Consider the following 21,032-nt stretch of genomic DNA (forward strand, 5'->3'; position numbering starts at 1 on the left):
TTATATATCTGGTGAAAAGAATATAAATCGTTTTATTATTATTGTTTTAATATTTATTCTTTCTATAGGTTTTTTAATTATTAGTCCTAATTTAATTAGAATTTTATTAGGTTGAGATGGTTTAGGTTTAGTTTCTTATTGTTTAGTTATTTATCATCAAAATGTAAAATCTTATAGTGCTGGTATATTAACTGCACTTTATAATCGTATTGGTGATGTTGCTATTTTAATTTCTATTGCATGAATGTTAAATTTTGGTGGTTGAAATTATATTTATTATTATGATTTTATTTCTAATTCTTTTGAAATAAAGCTCATTACTATATTAATTGTTTTAGCAGCTATAACTAAGAGAGCTCAGATTCCTTTCTCTTCATGACTTCCTGCTGCTATAGCAGCTCCTACTCCTGTTTCTGCTTTAGTTCATTCTTCTACTCTTGTTACTGCTGGTGTTTATTTATTAATTCGTTTTAGACCAATATTGGATACTTATAATTGTGGTTGATTTTTACTTTTAATTGGTTGTATAACTATATTTATGGCTGGATTGGGCGCTAATTTTGAGTTTGATATAAAGAAGATTATTGCTCTTTCTACTTTAAGACAACTTGGTTTAATAATAAGAATTTTGGCTATAGGTTATCCAAAGCTTGCATTTTTTCATTTATTGTCTCATGCTTTATTTAAGGCATTATTATTTATATGTGCAGGTTCAATAATTCATAATTTGAAGGATTCTCAGGATATTCGTTTTATAGGATCAATTGTTAATTTCATACCTTTAACTTCAGTTTGTTTTAATGTTTCTAGTTTATCTTTGTGTGGAATACCTTTTTTAGCGGGATTTTATTCAAAGGATTTAATTCTTGAGATGGTTTGTTTAAGATGAATTAATTGTTTAATTTTTTTTCTTTATTTTTTTTCTACTGGTTTAACTGCTTCTTATTCTTTTCGTTTGTTTTATTATTCAATATCTGGTGATAATAATTTTTATTCTAGACTTTCTTTTGATGATAAGGGTTATTATATTTCATTTGGAATAATTGGTCTATTGTTTGTTGCTGTTTTTGGTGGTAGTCTTTTATCTTGATTAATTTTTCCTATTCCTCATGTGATTGCTTTACCTTATTATTTAAAGTTTTTAACTATTACAGTTGTTATTTTAGGTGCTTATTTAGGTTATCTTATTTCTAATTTTGATTTTTCTCATAATTTATTTTCTTTAAGTATACTTTCTTTTGTTAGATTTGCTGGTTCTATATGATTTATACCTTTTCTTTCAACTAAGTTTATTAGATATATTCCTTTAAAAATAGGTTATTATTCATCTAAGTCATTTGATTATGGTTGAGGTGAATTACTTGGTGGTCAAGGTTTATATAGATTATTTATTTATTTAATTGGTTATATTCAAGGTTGATATGATTCTAATTTCAAGATTTATCTTTTAACTTTTATTTTTTGAATATTTATTTTGGTAATATTGTTTTTCGTTTACTTAAATAGCTTATAATTAGAGCGTGACACTGAAGATGTTAAGGAAGTATTTTTACTTTTAAGTATTTATAAATATAGATATATTATTTTTACAGTGAAAATGTAATGTTTTATTTAAACTATATAAATTTTAGAAATGTTAACGGAGTTTAACCGCTAATATAAAAAGTTAGCAGCTTTCATATTGGCTTTACATTTCCTTAATTGGAACTATTATAGTTCAATTATATTATTAACAGTAATACGCCTCTTTTTGGCTTCAATTAATAAGAATAAGGGTAGTACATACCAATCTTCCAGGTCGAAACTGACTGCAATATTTCGCTTCTTATTCTACTTAAGGTTGATTGATAATATCAATACTTTTTGAATGCAACCCAAATGTTATATTTAACTACAACCCTTTATTCTGCTCATTGTAATGCTCCTTGGTTTCATTCATGGTATAGTCCTCCTAATAGAACTAGAATAAAAAAATATTGTTGATACTGTTCAGATTATAATGTCTGAAGTTTTAAAAATAATTACAATTGGTAGAATTAGTGCAATTTCTACATCAAAAATTAAAAAGATTACTGCGATTAGGAAGAATCGTATTGAGAATGGTATTCGTGCTGATCTTTTTGGATCAAACCCACATTCAAATGGTGATCTTTTTTCTCGATCATTAATTAATTTTTTTGATAGTGTTGTTGCCAGGATTATAACAATTATTGGAATAATAAATCTAACGAAAACTCTTGTTGATAGAATTAGAATTGTTTTTCTTGATTTATATCAAGCTTTCTGATTGGAAGTCAAATGTACTATTTATACTAGAAAAACAATTATCTACCTCATCAATAAATAGAGATATATAAGAATAATCATACTACGTCTACGAAGTGTCAGTATCATGCTGCTGCTTCAAATCCAAAGTGATGTCTTGGTGAAAATTGATTTATTGAGTGTCGAAGTAGACATGTTGATAAAAAGATTGTTCCAATAATTACGTGTAAACCATGGAATCCTGTTGCAACAAAGAATGTTGATCCATAAACTGCATCTGCAATGGTAAAAGGTGCTTCTCAATATTCATATGCTTGAAGTATTGTAAAGTATAGTCCTAATAACACTGTGAAGAATAATCCTTGTAGTGCTTGAGTATGATTAGATTCCATTAAACTATGATGTGCTCATGTTACTGTTACTCCTGATGCTAAAAGAATAGCTGTATTAAGTAATGGAATTTGTATAGGGTTAAAGGGTTGAATTCCTATTGGATATAAATAATTATATTAATTATAATATTTTATATTTAAATTAATAATTTTATTTATTATATCCAATTATAATAATATTAAATATTAAATTACATATTATTATATATATTATATTATAATAACCTATTTTAAGCTAAAAACATAAGTAGCTATAATCCTAGGTAAATAATTGCATTAAAATAATCAATTGATAATGGTAAGATGAACTTATAATACTTTAATTTCAATTAAATGTAATATATTAATATAAATTATTTATTATATATATATATATATAAAAAATAAAATGTGCAGGATAAATTAATCCTAATTAAACAAAATAATACTTAAAAAATTTCAAAAAAAAACTTTCGATTTATATATTAAATAAATGAAGTGCCTGATTAAAGGGTTACCTTGATAGGGTAAATAAAGTAAATAAAATTACCTTCATTAAAATTACATAAGATAGAATTAAACTACCTCCTTTAGTATCAAAAACTAACGTGCATCATACACCTTAATGTAAAAAGGTAAGCTAAACAAGCTAATGGGTTCATACCCCATTTATAGAGGTATCAATCCTCTCCTTTTTAATGACCAACAACTCTACAAAACTTCTCTTCCTATCAACATTAATGATAGGAACGATCCTGTCCATTTCATCAAATTCCTGATTTGGGGTTTGAATAGGACTTGAGATCAACTTACTTTCATTTATTCCACTCCTAACAAGAAATAAAAATATAATAATAAATGAATCATCAATTAAATATTTTATTGTCCAAGCAATAGCATCGACAATATTATTATTTTCAATTTTGCTGATTCAAATAAAATATCCCATGGGATGGGAAACAGAATTTATCCCATCAATAATAATTAGATCTAGGCTATTATTAAAGATTGGAGCTGCACCTTTCCATTTCTGATTTCCAGAAGTTATAGGAGCATCAAGATGAAATAATTGTTTAACATTAATAACATGACAAAAAATCGCCCCAATAATGGTCTTATCTTGTTGTATTTAATTAAGAACTTTTATTTGAACAATTATTATCTTAAGAATTATTATTGGGGCAATAGGAGGTTTAAATCAAACATCCTTACGACAACTTTTAGCATATTCATCAATCAGACTTCTAGGTTGAATAATTAGATCATTAACAGTCAGAGAAAACATCTGAGAACTATACTTCATTATTTACTCACTATTAAGATTAATTATAGTTTTATTATTTAAGCAAATAAATTTATTTTTCATAAATCAAATTTATTCAGCCAGAAATATAAAAACCGAAATTAAATTCATAATATTCTTATCTTTATTATCTTTAGGTGGACTACCACCATTCCTTGGATTCTTACCAAAATGAATTGTAATACAATCATTAATAGAAAACAATATAACAACTATTATAACTATTATAGTTGTATTAACTACAATTACACTCTACTACTATATACGTATTAGATTCTCAGCTCTAATTATATCATACACAGAAAATTCGTGATCTATAAAGATAAAGTCCCAAAAATCAAGAATCATTCTTCCTATAACAGTAATAATTTCAACAATAGGATTGATTTCAACATCAACCTTAATTTCATTATACTAAGGACTTAAGTTAATCAAACTAATAACCTTCAAAGTTATAATTAAAAGAATAATCTTTTAGGCCTTAGTAAAATTTTACACCTCTAGAATTGCAGTCTAGAATCATAATTGAATATAAGACCTAAATATTATAAGAGAGAAAACATCTCATAAGTAGATTTACAGTCTACCACCTAAAATTCAGCCATCTTACCGCAAAAATGATTATTCTCAACAAACCATAAGGACATTGGTACTTTATACTTCATATTTGGAGCATGAGCAGGAATAGTAGGAACATCAATAAGAATACTTATTCGTGCTGAACTTGGCCAACCCGGATCTCTAATTGGGGATGACCAGATTTATAATGTTATTATTACAGCTCACGCATTCGTAATAATTTTCTTTATAGTAATACCTATTATAATGGGTGGATTTGGTAATTGACTTGTTCCACTAATAATTGGTGCACCAGATATAGCATTTCCACGAATAAATAATATAAGTTTTTGATTACTACCACCTTCACTAACCCTTCTTCTTACATCTTCTATAGTAGATAATGGTGCTGGTACAGGATGAACAGTTTACCCTCCTCTAGCAGGAGCTATTGCACACGGGGGTGCATCTGTAGATCTAGCTATTTTTTCACTGCACTTAGCAGGTGTATCATCTATTCTTGGTGCAGTGAATTTCATTACAACAGCAATTAATATACGATCAGAAAGTATAACTTTAGATCAAACACCTTTATTTGTATGATCTGTAGCTATTACAGCATTATTTCTCCTTCTTTCACTTCCAGTTTTAGCAGGAGCTATTACTATATTATTAACAGATCGAAATTTAAATACATCATTCTTTGACCCTGCAGGAGGGGGTGACCCAATTCTATATCAACATCTATTTTGATTCTTTGGACACCCAGAAGTTTATATTTTAATTCTACCGGGGTTCGGAATTATTTCACATATTGTATGTCAAGAAAGAGGAAAAATTGAATCATTTGGAACGTTAGGTATAATTTATGCTATACTATCAATTGGACTAATAGGATTTATTGTATGAGCACATCATATATTTACAGTAGGAATGGATGTTGACACACGAGCATATTTTACATCAGCAACAATAATTATTGCTGTACCTACAGGAATTAAGGTATTTAGATGATTAGCTACATTATATGGAACTAAATTCAAGTTCAGTCCACCATTATTATGAGCTCTAGGATTTATTTTCCTATTTACAATTGGTGGATTAACAGGATTAGTATTAGCAAATTCATCACTTGATATTGTATTACATGATACATATTATGTAGTAGCCCACTTTCATTATGTATTATCTATAGGAGCAGTATTTGCAATTATAGGAGGTGTCATTCAATGATATCCACTATTTACAGGATTAACTAAAAATAATACATGATTAAAAATCCAATTTACAATTATATTCATTGGAGTAAATTTAACATTCTTTCCTCAACACTTCCTAGGATTAGGAGGAATACCTCGACGATACTCTGACTACCCAGACGCATATACATCATGAAACGTAGTATCAAGAATTGGGTCTACAATTTCTATTGTAGGAATCATTATATTCATTGTAATTATATGAGAAAGAATGATTACAAACCGAGCAATTATATTTAGAGCTAACATAAGAAGATCAACAGAATGACTACAAAATAACCCTCCTGCAGAACATAGTTACTCAGAATTACCATTAATCTCTAGATTCTAATATGGCAGTTTAGTGCAGTAGATTTAAGCTCTACAAATAAAGGTTTGACTTTTTATTAGAAAATATTTATTAATGGCAACATGATCAAATTTATCTCTTCAAGATGGAGCTTCACCATTAATGGACCAATTATCATTCTTTCATGATCATACTATGGTCATATTATTATTAATTACAGTAATTGTAGGTTATGCCCTAAGTTATATATTATTTATTGCCTATACTAACCGTAATATACTTCATGGACATTTAATTGAAACAATCTGAACAGCTTTACCAGCAATTACATTAATTTTTATTGCCCTTCCATCATTACGACTATTATATTTACTTGATGATTCAGTAGATGCAATAATTACAATTAAAACCATTGGACGACAATGATATTGAAGATATGAATATTCAGACTTCATAGACGTAGAATTTGACACTTATATAACACCAGAACAAGACCTAGAAAATGATGGATTCCGACTACTAGATGTAGATAACCGAACAATCCTACCAATAAATACAGAAGTACGAGTATTAACAAGAGCATCAGATGTTCTACACTCATGAGCAGTTCCTGCATTAGGGGTTAAAATTGATGCAACGCCAAGTCGGTTAAATCAAGGAACATTCACAATAAATCGACCTGGATTATTCTTTGGACAATGCTCAGAAATCTGTGGAGCAAACCACAGATTTATACCAATTGTAATTGAAAGAACTTCAGTAAATTTATTTATTAAGTGATTATCTAAGATAATTTAAGGAGTTAGTTAAAATAAATAACATTAGAGTGTCAATCTAAAGTAACTAAAAAAAATTAGTACACCTTGAAATTCATCAGATGACTGAAAGTAAGTAATGGTCTCTTAAACCAAATAATAGTAAATTAACGACTACTTCTGATGGGGAAATTATATCCAAATCCCTCAAATATCCCCTCTTATATGATTCTCACTATTCATTATATTTTCAGCTACATTAATCTTGTTTAATCAAATAAACTTCTTCTCATTTAAACCTAACCTTATTAAAAGAGCAGAAAAAGGAACAATTGAAATAAAAAACTTAAATTGAAAATGATAACAAATCTATTCTCAACATTTGACCCATCAACTAACATCTTTAATTTATCATTAAATTGAACTAGAACATTTCTAGGACTATTATTAATCCCATCACTATTTTGACTTACACCATCACGAATTAACATTATCTGAAATAAACTAAATTTAACCTTACATAATGAATTTAAAACACTTCTTGGACCAAAATCATTTAATGGAACAACATTCATTTTCATCTCAATTTTTATTATAATATTATTTAACAATTTCATAGGATTATTCCCTTATATTTTTACTAGAACAAGACATTTAGCATTAACATTTGCAATTGCCCTACCTATATGGCTAAGATTTATATTATTTGGATGAATTAACCATACTAATCATATATTTACACACCTTGTACCACAAGGTACACCGCCTGCATTAATATCATTTATAGTACTAATTGAAACAATTAGTAATGTTATTCGACCAGGTACATTAGCAGTACGATTGGCAGCAAATATAATTGCAGGACACTTATTATTAACCTTATTAGGAAACACAGGACCATCTATAGCAATAAACTTAATCTCATTACTAATTATTGGACAAATACTTCTATTAATTCTAGAATCAGCAGTAGCAATAATTCAAGCCTATGTTTTCTCAATTCTAAGAACTCCATATTCTAGAGAAGTATATTAAACCTATGTTAACAACTCACTCAAACCACCCATTCCACTTAGTAGACTATAGACCTTGACCATTAACAGGAGCAATTGGAGCAATAGTCCTAGTATCAGGACTAGCAAAATGATTCCACCTATTTAATATTAACTTATTCATAATTGGATTTGGAATTACCCTACTAACTATAATTCAATGATGACGAGATGTAGTACGAGAAGGAACATATCAAGGATTACATACAGGATTTGTATCAATTGGATTACGATGAGGAATAATTTTATTTATTGCATCAGAGGTATTATTTTTCGTTTCTTTATTTTGAGCATTCTTTAGAAGAAGATTAGCACCAACAATTGAACTAGGAATACTATGACCTCCAATAGGAATTCAACCCTTTAACCCTATACAAATTCCATTACTTAATACAGCTATTCTTTTAGCATCAGGAGTAACAGTAACATGAGCACATCATAGTTTAATGGAATCTAATCATACTCAAGCACTACAAGGATTATTCTTCACAGTGTTATTAGGACTATACTTTACAATACTTCAAGCATATGAATATTGAGAAGCACCTTTTACCATTGCAGATGCAGTTTATGGATCAACATTCTTTGTTGCAACAGGATTCCATGGTTTACACGTAATTATTGGAACAATCTTTTTATCAACATGTCTACTTCGACACTCAATAAATCAATTTTCACCAAGACATCACTTTGGATTTGAAGCAGCAGCATGATACTGACACTTCGTAGACGTAGTATGATTATTCTTATATATCTCTATTTATTGATGAGGTAGATAATTGTTTTTCTAGTATAAATAGTACATTTGACTTCCAATCAGAAAGCTTGATATAAATCAAGAAAAACTATTCTAATTCTATCAACAAGAGTTTTCATTAGATTTATTATTCCAATAATTGTTATAATCCTGGCAACAACACTATCAAAAAAATTAATTAATGATCGAGAAAAAAGATCACCATTTGAATGTGGGTTTGATCCAAAAAGATCAGCACGAATACCATTCTCAATACGATTCTTCCTAATCGCAGTAATCTTTTTAATTTTTGATGTAGAAATAGCACTAATTCTACCAATTGTAATTATTTTTAAAACTTCAGACATTATAATCTGAACAGTATCAACAATATTTTTTATTCTAGTTCTATTAGGAGGACTATACCATGAATGAAACCAAGGAGCATTACAATGAGCAGAATAAAGGGTTGTAGTTAAATATAACATTTGGGTTGCATTCAAAAAGTATTGATATTATCAATCAACCTTAAATAGAATAAGAAGCGAAATATTGCAGTCAGTTTCGACCTGGAAGATTGGTATGTACTACCCTTATTCTTATTAATTGAAGCCAAAAAGAGGCGTATTACTGTTAATAATATAATTGAACTATAATAGTTCCAATTAAGGAAATGTAAAGCCAATATGAAAGCTGCTAACTTTTTATATTAGCGGTTAAACTCCGTTAACATTTCTAAAATTTATATAGTTTAAATAAAACATTACATTTTCACTGTAAAAATAATATATCTATATTTATAAATACTTAAAAGTAAAAATACTTCCTTAACATCTTCAGTGTCACGCTCTAATTATAAGCTATTTAAGTAAACGAAAAACAATATTACCAAAATAAATATTCAAAAAATAAAAGTTAAAAGATAAATCTTGAAATTAGAATCATATCAACCTTGAATATAACCAATTAAATAAATAAATAATCTATATAAACCTTGACCACCAAGTAATTCACCTCAACCATAATCAAATGACTTAGATGAATAATAACCTATTTTTAAAGGAATATATCTAATAAACTTAGTTGAAAGAAAAGGTATAAATCATATAGAACCAGCAAATCTAACAAAAGAAAGTATACTTAAAGAAAATAAATTATGAGAAAAATCAAAATTAGAAATAAGATAACCTAAATAAGCACCTAAAATAACAACTGTAATAGTTAAAAACTTTAAATAATAAGGTAAAGCAATCACATGAGGAATAGGAAAAATTAATCAAGATAAAAGACTATCACCAAAAACAGCAACAAACAATAGACCAATTATTCCAAATGAAATATAATAACCCTTATCATCAAAAGAAAATCTAGAATAAAAATTATTATCACCAGATATTGAATAATAAAACAAACGAAAAGAATAAGAAGCAGTTAAACCAGTAGAAAAAAAATAAAGAAAAAAAATTAAACAATTAATTCATCTTAAACAAACCATCTCAAGAATTAAATCCTTTGAATAAAATGCCGCTAAAAAGGTATTCCACACAAAGATAAACTAGAAACATTAAAACAAACTGAAGTTAAAGGTATGAAATTAACAATTGATCCTATAAAACGAATATCCTGAGAATCCTTCAAATTATGAATTATTGAACCTGCACATATAAATAATAATGCCTGAAATAAAGCATGAGCCAATAAATGAAAAAATGCAAGCTTTGGATAACCTATAGCCAAAATTCTTATTATTAAACCAAGTTGTCTTAAAGTAGAAAGAGCAATAATCTTCTTTAAATCAAACTCAAAATTAGCGCCCAATCCAGCCATAAATATAGTTATACAACCAATTAAAAGTAAAAATCAACCACAATTATAAGTATCCAATATTGGTCTAAAACGAATTAATAAATAAACACCAGCAGTAACAAGAGTAGAAGAATGAACTAAAGCAGAAACAGGAGTAGGAGCTGCTATAGCAGCAGGAAGTCATGAAGAGAAAGGAATCTGAGCTCTCTTAGTTATAGCTGCTAAAACAATTAATATAGTAATGAGCTTTATTTCAAAAGAATTAGACATAAAATCATAATAATAAATATAATTTCAACCACCAAAATTTAACATTCATGCAATAGAAATTAAAATAGCAACATCACCAATACGATTAGAAAGTGCAGTTAATATACCAGCACTATAAGATTTTACATTTTGATAATAAATAACTAAACAATAAGAAACTAAACCTAAACCATCTCAACCTAATAAAATTCTAATTAAATTAGGACTAATATTTAAAAAAACCTATAGAAAGAATAAATATTAAAACAATAATAATAAAACGATTTATATTCTTTTCACCAGATATATAATCCTCTCTATAATAAATAACCAAAGAAGAAATATATATAACAAAAGATATAAAAATAAGAGATATTCAATCCAAAATTAAAGTTATAACAACTATAGAACCATTTAAATTGAAAAGCTCTCACTCAACAAAAACTCTATAATCAATTATTATATAATAAATACCTAAAATAAAAATTATAGTTCTCGAAATAAACAAAGAAAAAAAACTCAAAGAACAAATAGAAAATAAATTCACGGCCTAAGATGAAAAACTTCATATCATTGATTCCACAAAACAATATTTTTAATTAAAATACTTAAGCAAACTAAACAAAGAAATATTCACCCTTTAAACAGAGAATATTTAAAGGCAATCAATGTAAAAGTAAAAGATGATATTCACGAAAATAACCAAGAGAACAAGTATAAACACCAGAATAATAATTCCCATGCTGAGAATAAGAATATATATACAAAGTATAAACAGCTCTAAAAAAAGATAAAAAAATCAAAGCAAAGAATCTAAAAGAAGATCAAGATATAATTCTATTTAATAATCTAATTTCACCTACCAAATTTAAAGAAGGAGGAGCAGCCATATTTGATGATCTTAAAAGAAATCATCATAAAGCCATTCTTGGCATCAAATTAATTATACCCTTGTTAATTAATAATTTTCGTCTACCTAAACGATCGTAAATAATATTAGATAAACAAAATAAACCAGAAGAACATAAACCATGACCAACCATTAGAGAAAGAGAACCTACACAACCTCATCAATTCATAGTCATCAATCCACCAATAACCATTCTTATATGAGCAACAGAAGAATATGCAATTAAAGACTTTAAATCAACCTGACGAAAACAAATAAATCTTACAATAACACCCCCAGATAAACCTAAAGACAATCAAAAATAATTAAACTTTAAACCCAAATAAGAAATAACCTTTATAACACGAAAAATACCATAACCACCTAACTTTAATAAAACACCAGCAAGAATTATTCTACCTGAAATAGGGGCCTCTACATGAGCCTTAGGAAGTCATAAATGAACCAAAAACATAGGTATCTTAACTAAAAAAGCCAAAATTATAAATACATAAAACATAAAATAATAAGAACCAAAATCAACCAATAAAGGAAAATATAAAGTATTAGAAAAATCATAAACCTTAAATAAAACTAATAATAAAGGTAATCTAGCAACCAAAGTATAAAAAATTAAATAAACACCAGCCTGCAAACGCTCAGGTTGATAACCCCAACCCAAAATTAAAAGTAAAGTAGGAACTAATCTAGCCTCAAAAAAATATAAAAAGAATGAAGACTTAATCTAGCAAATGAACAATAAAGCATAATTATTAAAATCAAAACCATAAAAACAAAAAAATTAGAATGATATGAACTTAAATAAACTGAAACTCTAGCAGTGATTATTAAAGAACAAATCCAAAAACTAAGTAAAATTATACTAAAAGAAAAATAATCAATACCAAAATAATATCTAATTATATTCAAATCAGCATATGAATAAACACAAATTATAAAAACAAAACCCGACAGAAACATTAAAGAATGAACCAACCATCAACAATTATTTAATAAACAAAGAGGGATCAAAAAAATAGTTATAAATAAATACTTTAACATAAAGATAAACCAAAAGAATTAAAAAAATCATTACCATGAGAACGAATTATTGAAACTAAAATAGAAAGACCTAAAGCACCCTCACAAACAGAAAAAACTAAAAAAATAACAGGAAAAAAATAATCATAATCAAACTCAATAAGAAAAACAATAACTAACATAAATACAGAAAGATCAATATATTCTAATCTCAAAAGAACCATTAATAAATGTTTACGTTTAGAAGAAAAAACATAAACACCAGCAAAATAAATCAATAAAGAAGTAAAAATAGAGAATATAAACATTAGTTTTAATAGTTTAAAAAAAACGCCGGTCTTGTAAACCGGAAATAAGTCCAGCCCCCACTTTTAAAACTTCAGAGGTGGAAAAGCTTCCATCATCGGTCCCCAAAACCGGTATTTTAAATAAACTAACCCCTGAAATGGTCAAAATAATAATTATATCATTATCAAATGTAATAAATATTAATTTTATTAAATTAAGACACCCAATATCAATAATGCTTTTTATTATCCTTCAAACCTTCCTAGTTGGATTAATAACACGAACAATAATAGAAAGATATTGATTATCATATATTTTATTTTTAACATTTCTTGGTGGTATACTAGTATTATTTATTTACATTACAAGAATTGCATCAAACGAAATATTTCAGCCTAATTCAATCTCTATAATTATTACATTAATAATGTGAGTATTTATCATATTAATATTAATTATTCTAGATATATCTATATTTATAGACTTTTTCAAAAACACCGAAACTATATATATTGATAATTCAATCAATTATCAAGAAATAACAATATCTTTAGAAAAATTATATAATAGACCAACATTCATTATTACAATAATAATAATAATTTATTTATTTTTAGCACTACTAGCAGTTGTTAAAATCACCAATATTAATCAGGGACCTATTCGTAAAATAAGATAATTACTAATGAATAAACCCTTACGATTAAGACATCCTTTAATTAAAATTTTTAATAACTCTTTAATTGACTTACCTGCCCCAACAAATATTTCATTTTGATGAAATTTTGGATCCCTATTAGGGTTATGTTTGGTAATTCAAATCGTAACTGGACTATTTTTAGCTATACATTATACATCAAATATTGAAATAGCATTCAGTAGTGTAGTACACATCTGCCGAGACGTAAATAATGGTTGAATTATCCGAACCTTACACGCAAATGGAGCATTTATATTTTTTATTTGTATTTACTTACATGTAGGACGGGGAATTTACTATTGTTCTTATATATATATATACATACCTGAATAATTGGTACAGTGATTTTATTTTTAGTTATAACAAGAAATAAAAATATAATAATAAATGAATCATCAATTAAATATTTTATTGTCCAAGCAATAGCATCGACAATATTATTATTTTCAATTTTGATGATTCCAATAAAATATCCCATGGGATGGGAAACAGAATTTATCCCATCAATAATAATTAGATCTAGACTATTATTAAAGATTGGAGCTGCACCTTTCCATTTCTGATTTCCAGAAGTTATAGGAGCATCAAGATGAAATAATTGTTTAACATTAATAACATGACAAAAAATCGCCCCAATAATGGTCTTATCTTATTGTATTCAATTAAGAACTTTTATTTGAACTATTATTATCTTAAGAATTATTATTGGGGCAATAGGAGGTTTAAATCAAACATCCTTACGACAACTTTTAGCATATTCATCAATCAGACATCTAATTATATTAATTATAATAATATAATTATGTAAATTATCTATAATCAGATTATTTAACTAATATATATGAAAGTTAACTTAACATAAAAGAAAGAATTCATATTAATAACATATTATATTAAATTACATAATTGTATAAATTATATTTATTATATTATTTAATCATTCTTCATTTATTAGTGAAAAGAAAGATTAAATAAGAAAGAATATAATACATTTATTGGTATACATGTTCCATATTAATCTTTAATTATATATAATAGAGAAGTTGTTGTGTTCATACATAGGGGCGTTTCTTTTTTTTTGTTAATGTTTGTGGTTTTTTCTCTTTTTTTCTTTAAATATTTGAATTTTTATTTTTTCCTGAATTAATAGATTTAAAATTTTCTTATTTTTTATTTTTAAAAGTTTTATTCTTGCTTGTTTATTCACTTTTTCTTTGTATTATATGTAAGTTTTGTTAGACTAAATGTCCTTTTTGCAGTAATTTGATTTAATTATCAAGTGATTTTGGATTTAGCAATTGATTTAGTATCGGCATAATTCGTGCCAGCAGCCGCGGTTATACGATTGATACAAGTGAATATTATTGGTTAAAACAGTTGTTTATATTATTAGGGTTGAAATATAAATTTGTAAGGTGAAATGTTAAAATTTATTTGTGGCACTTTTTATGAATCTGTGAAATTTAAATAATAAACTAGGATTAGATACCCTATTATTTTAAATGTTAATTATATTTACCAGGGTACTATTTGTTAAGGTCTTTAAACCCAAAGAATTTGGCGGTATCTCATTCCATTCAGAGGAACCTACCCCATGATTGATAATACACGATTTACTCTACTTAATTTATTTGTTTGTATATCTCCGTTATCAGAGAATCTTTTTAGAGTTATAATTCTCAAGATTTATAATTATAAAATATTTCAGGTCAAGGTGCAGCTTATAGTTAGGAGGAGGTGGGTTACAATAGATTTTTGTTTATAACGGATTTGATAGTGAAATACTGTTAATGAAGGTGGATTTGATAGTAATGTAATTTATTTAATTTAACTGATATTGGCTCTGAGATGTGTACATATCGCCCGTCGCTCTCATTATTGATTATTCTATTTTATTTTAAAGTAGCTTCAATTTAGATGAGATAAGTCGTAACATAGTAGATGTACTGGAAAGTGTATCTAGGAAGAGTTTCAAGATATAACTTATTAGTAAAGTGTTTCATTTACACTGAAAATTTTTCTGTGCAAATCAGGATATCTTGATTATTTATTTTATTATATTTATTTTTTGTTTATTTAATTATTTAATATAAATAATTTTATTGTATTTTTGTCTTAGTATATTTTATAGAATTGATTTTTTAAATTATAGTTTATTGGTAATGTAAGTGTTTTATGAAATATTATTTTAAATTTTTTTAAGTAGATTTTATTTATTGTACCTTTTGTATCAGGGTTTATCAAAATTTTAGTATTTATTTTACTTGTCTCGATTTGGGTTGATTTATAAATAATTTATAGTTAATGTATCATAATTATTATTAAATTATTTATAGAAATGAGATGTTAATCGTTTCCCAAGATATCTAGTTTCTTAAGAAAAAATTTAATTTTTTAAAGTTATTTGTTTTTATTTAATTTTTTAAGTAAAAATATTAACTTATTTATTCTTTAAGGGATAAGCTTTGAAGTTAATAACCTATAATTTATTTTATAGAAATATAATAGTAAGCTTTAAACCAGCTATTATTTTTTATTTTGATTTTATAAATATTTTAGGTTTTTTATTAAGATTATTAATTTAGTTTTAAAATTTTTGTAATAATGATAGAATTAGTATATTTATTTGTATGAAATTTTTACCTTGTGAACTTATTATAAGGAACTAGGCAAAATTGATTTCCGAGTGTTTATCAAAAACATGTCCTCTTGTTTATATTTTGAGGTCTGGCCTGCTCACTGAGCGTATTTTTAAAGAGCCGCGGTATTTTGACCGTGCAAAGGTAGCATAATCATTAGTCTCTTAATTAGTGGCTGGAATGAATGGCTTGACGAGAAATCAACTGTCTCTTAATAAATTTTTGAATTTAACTTTTGAGTCAAAAGGCTTAAATTCTTCTTTAGGACGAGAAGACCCTATAGAGCTTGACATTTTACTTTTATATAGTTTTTTTTTGTCTTTCTATATTTAATGATGATGTTTTGTTGGGGTGACATGAAGAATAGATAAACTCTTCATTATTATATCATTTATTTATGTTTGTTATTTTGATCCATAATTTATGATCATAAGATTAAGTTACCTTAGGGATAACAGCGTAATTGTTTTTGAGAGCTCATATCGACAAAGCAGATTGCGACCTCGATGTTGGATTAAGAAAAATTTTGGGTGCAGGAGCCCAATGATTAGGTCTGTTCGACCTTTAAATTCTTACATGATCTGAGTTCAGACCGGCGTGAGCCAGGTCGGTTTCTATCCTAAGATTGTTAATCCATATTAGTACGAAAGGACCATATGGTTAAAATATTTTTTGTTATATTGATTAATATTAATTTATTTACTATTTTGACAGATTAATGTGTTGAATTTAGAATTCATTTATGTAGATTTTTTCTACAAATAGTATTGATACTTTATGATTTATTTATATTTATTTTGAATTTTCTTTTATTGGTTATTTGTGTTTTAATTAGTGTTGCCTTTTTAACTTTATTAGAGCGTAAGGTTTTAGGTTATATTCACATTCGAAAGGGTCCAAATAAGGTAGGTTTTGTTGGAATTCCTCAGCCATTTAGAGATGCTATTAAGTTAATTTGTAAGGAGCAGCCAATTCCTATTATATCTAATTACCTACTTTATTATTTTTCCCCTGTTTTTAATTTAATGATTTCTTTAGCCGTTTGAGTAATTTTTCCTTATTTAACTTATATGTGTTCTTTTTCTTATGGATTTTTATTTTTTTTATGTTGTACTAGATTAGGTGTTTATACTGTTATAATTGCTGGTTGATCTTCTAATTCAAATTATTCATTATTAGGTTCTCTTCGTTCTGTTGCTCAAACAATTTCTTATGAAGTTAGTTTATCTTTAATTTTATTGTCTTTAATTATTTTAATTGGTAGTTTTAATATGTTTGATTTTATAAACTATCAGCTTTATTGTTGATTTATTATTATTTCTTTTCCTTTAGCTTTAGCTTGTTTTGCTTCTTGCTTAGCTGAAACTAATCGTACTCCTTTTGATTTTGCTGAAGGGGAATCTGAGTTAGTTTCAGGATTTAATATTGAGTATGGTGCAGGTGGTTTTACTTTAATTTTTTTAGCTGAATATACTAGAATTGTCTTCATAAGAATGTTATTGGCTTTAATTTTTTTGGGCGGTGATTTTTATTCTTTTATATTTTTTATTAAGCTTGCTATTATATCTTTTGGTTTTATTTGGGTTCGTGGAACATTACCACGGTTCCGTTATGATAAATTAATGTACTTAGCTTGAAAAAGTTTTTTACCTTTATCTTTGAATTTTTTTATTTTCTTTGTTGGTTTAAAGATTTTATTTATCTCATTTGTTTAGTGAAATTTTTTGAGAAAAGTTAATAGAAGAGTTAAACTTCTAATTTTATGTTTTCAAAACATATGCTTTTCCTAAGCTAATTAACTTTATTCCTTAATTAATTTATATCATGCGTTTGCGACATGGACATTAATTAAGAAATATGTGAAGTAAATAATTGTTAAGATTTGACCTGTTATAATATAAGGTTCTTCAACAGGTCGTTTACCAATTCACGTTAGTAAGCATACAACAACTACTATAATTCAGAATAAAATTTGATTAATAGGGTAAAATTGAATGCCTCGGAATGGTGTTTTATTATAAAATGGTAAAATTATTAAGATTCTAATTGTTAAAAATAATGCAATAACACCTCCTAACTTATTAGGGATAAGTTCACAAGGTAAAAATTTCATACAAATAAATATACTAATTCTATCATTATTACAAAAATTTTAAAATTAAATTAATAATCTTAATAAAAAACCTAAAATATTTATAAAATCAAAATAAAAAATAATGAACTAAAACGTAATCTTAAAGATAGCTGGTTTAAAGCTTACTATTATATTTCTATAAAATAAATTATAGGTTATTAACTTCAAAGCTTATCCCTTAAAGAATAAATAAGTTAATATTTTTACTTAAAAAATTAAATAAAAACAAATAACTTTAAAAAATTAAATTTTTTCTTAAGAAACTAGATATCTTGGGAAACGATTAACATCTCATTTCTATAAATAATTTAATAATAATTGTGATACATTAACTATAAATTATTTATAAATCAACCCAAATCGAGACAAGTAAAATAAATACTAAAATTTTGATAAACCCTGATACAAAAGGTACAATAAATAAAATCTACTTAAAAAAATTTAAAATAATATTTCATAAAACACTTACATTACCAATAAACTATAATTTAAAAAATCAATTCTATAAAATATATTAAGACAAAATACAATAAAATTATATAAAATAATTAAATAAACAAAAAATAAATATAATAAAATAAATAATCAAGATATCCTGATTTGCACAGAAAAATTTTCAGTGTAAATGAAACACTTTACTAATAAGTTATATCTTGAAACTCTTCCTAGATACACTTTCCAGTACATCTACTATGTTACGACTTATCTCATCTAAATTGAAGCAACTTTAAAATAAAATAGAATAATCAATAATGAGAGCGACGGGCGATGTGTACACATCTCAGAGCCAATATCAGTTAAATTAAATAAATTAAATTACTATCAAATCCACCTTCATTAACAGTATTTCACTATCAAATCCGTTATAAACAAAAATCTATTGTAACCCACCTCCTCTTAACTATAAGCTGCACCTTGACCTGAAATATTTTATAATTATAAATCTTGAGAATTATAACTCTAAAAAGATTCTCTGATAACGGAGATATACAAACAAATAAATTAAGTAGAGTAAATCGTGTGTTATCAATCATGGGGTAGGTTCCTCTGAATGGAATGAGATACCGCCAAATTCTTTGGGTTTAAAGACCTTAACTAATAGTACCCTGGTAAATATAATTAACATTTAAAATAATAGGGTATCTAATCCTAGTTTATTATTTAAATTTCACAGATTCATAAAAAGGGCCACAAATAAATTTTAACATTTCACCTTACAAATTTATATTTCAACCCTAATAATATAAACAACTGTTTTAACCAATAATATTCACTTGTATCAATCGTATAACCGCGGCTGCTGGCACGAATTATGCCGATACTAAATCAATTGCTAAATCCAAAATCACTTGATAATTAAATCAAATTACTGCAAAAAGAACATTTAGTCTAACAAAACTTACATATAATACAAAGAAAAAGTGAATAAACAAGCAAGAATAAAACTTTTAAAAATAAAAAATAAGAAAATTTTAAATCTATTAATTCAGGAAAAAATAAATGATTCAAGTATTTAAAGAAAAAAAAGAAAAAAACCACAAACATTAACAAAAAAAAAGAAACGCCCCTATGTATGACCACAACAACTTCTCTATTATATATAATTAAAGATTAATATGGAACATGTATAGCAATTAATGTATTATATTCTTTCTTATTTAATCTTTCTTTTCACTAATAAATAAAGAAAGATTAAATAATATAATAAATATATTTTATACAATTATGTAATTTAATATAATATGTTATTAATATGAATTCTTTTTTTATATTAAGTTAACTTTCATATATATAAGTTAAATAATCTAATTATAGATAATTTACATAATTATATTATTATAATTAATATAATTATTTATATTAATTGTAATATTTTATATTTAAATTAATAATTTTATTTATTATATCCAATTATAATAATATTAAATATTAAATTACATATTATTATATATATTATATTATAATAACCTATTTTAAGCTAAAAACATAAGTAGCTATAATCCTAGGTAAATAATTGCATTAAAATAATCAATTGATAATGGTAAGATGAACTTATAATACTTTAATTTCAATTAAATGTAATATATTAATATAAATTATTTATTATATATATATATAAAAAAATAAAATGACCAGGATAAATTAATCCTAATTAAACAAAATAATACATAAAAGAATTTCAAAAAAAAACTTTCGATTTATATATTAAATAAATGAAGTGCCTGTTTAAAGGGTTACCTTGAGAGGGTAAATAAAGTAAATAAAATTACCTTCATTAAAATTACATAAGATAGAATTAAACTACCTCCTTTAGTATCAAAAACTAACGTGCATCATACACCTTAATGTAAAAAGGTAAGCTAAACAAGCTAATGGGTTCATACCCCATTTATAGAGGTATCAATCCTCTCCTTTTTAATGACCAACAACTCTACAAAACTTCTCTTCCTATCAACATTAATGATAGGAACGATCCTGTCCATTTCATCAAATTCCTGATTTGGGGTTTGAATAGGACTTGAGATCAACTTACTTTCATTTATTCCGCTCCTAACAAGAAATAAAAATATAATAATAAATGAATCATCAATTAAATATTTTATTGTCCAAGCAATAGCATCGACAATATTATTATTTTCAATTTTGCTGATTCAAATAAAATATCCCATGGGATGGGAAACAGAATTTATCCCATCAA

This window comes from Schistocerca gregaria, unplaced genomic scaffold (genome assembly GCF_023897955.1).
Source record: "Schistocerca gregaria isolate iqSchGreg1 unplaced genomic scaffold, iqSchGreg1.2 ptg000240l, whole genome shotgun sequence".
Taxonomy (NCBI): Eukaryota; Metazoa; Arthropoda; class Insecta; order Orthoptera; family Acrididae; genus Schistocerca; species Schistocerca gregaria.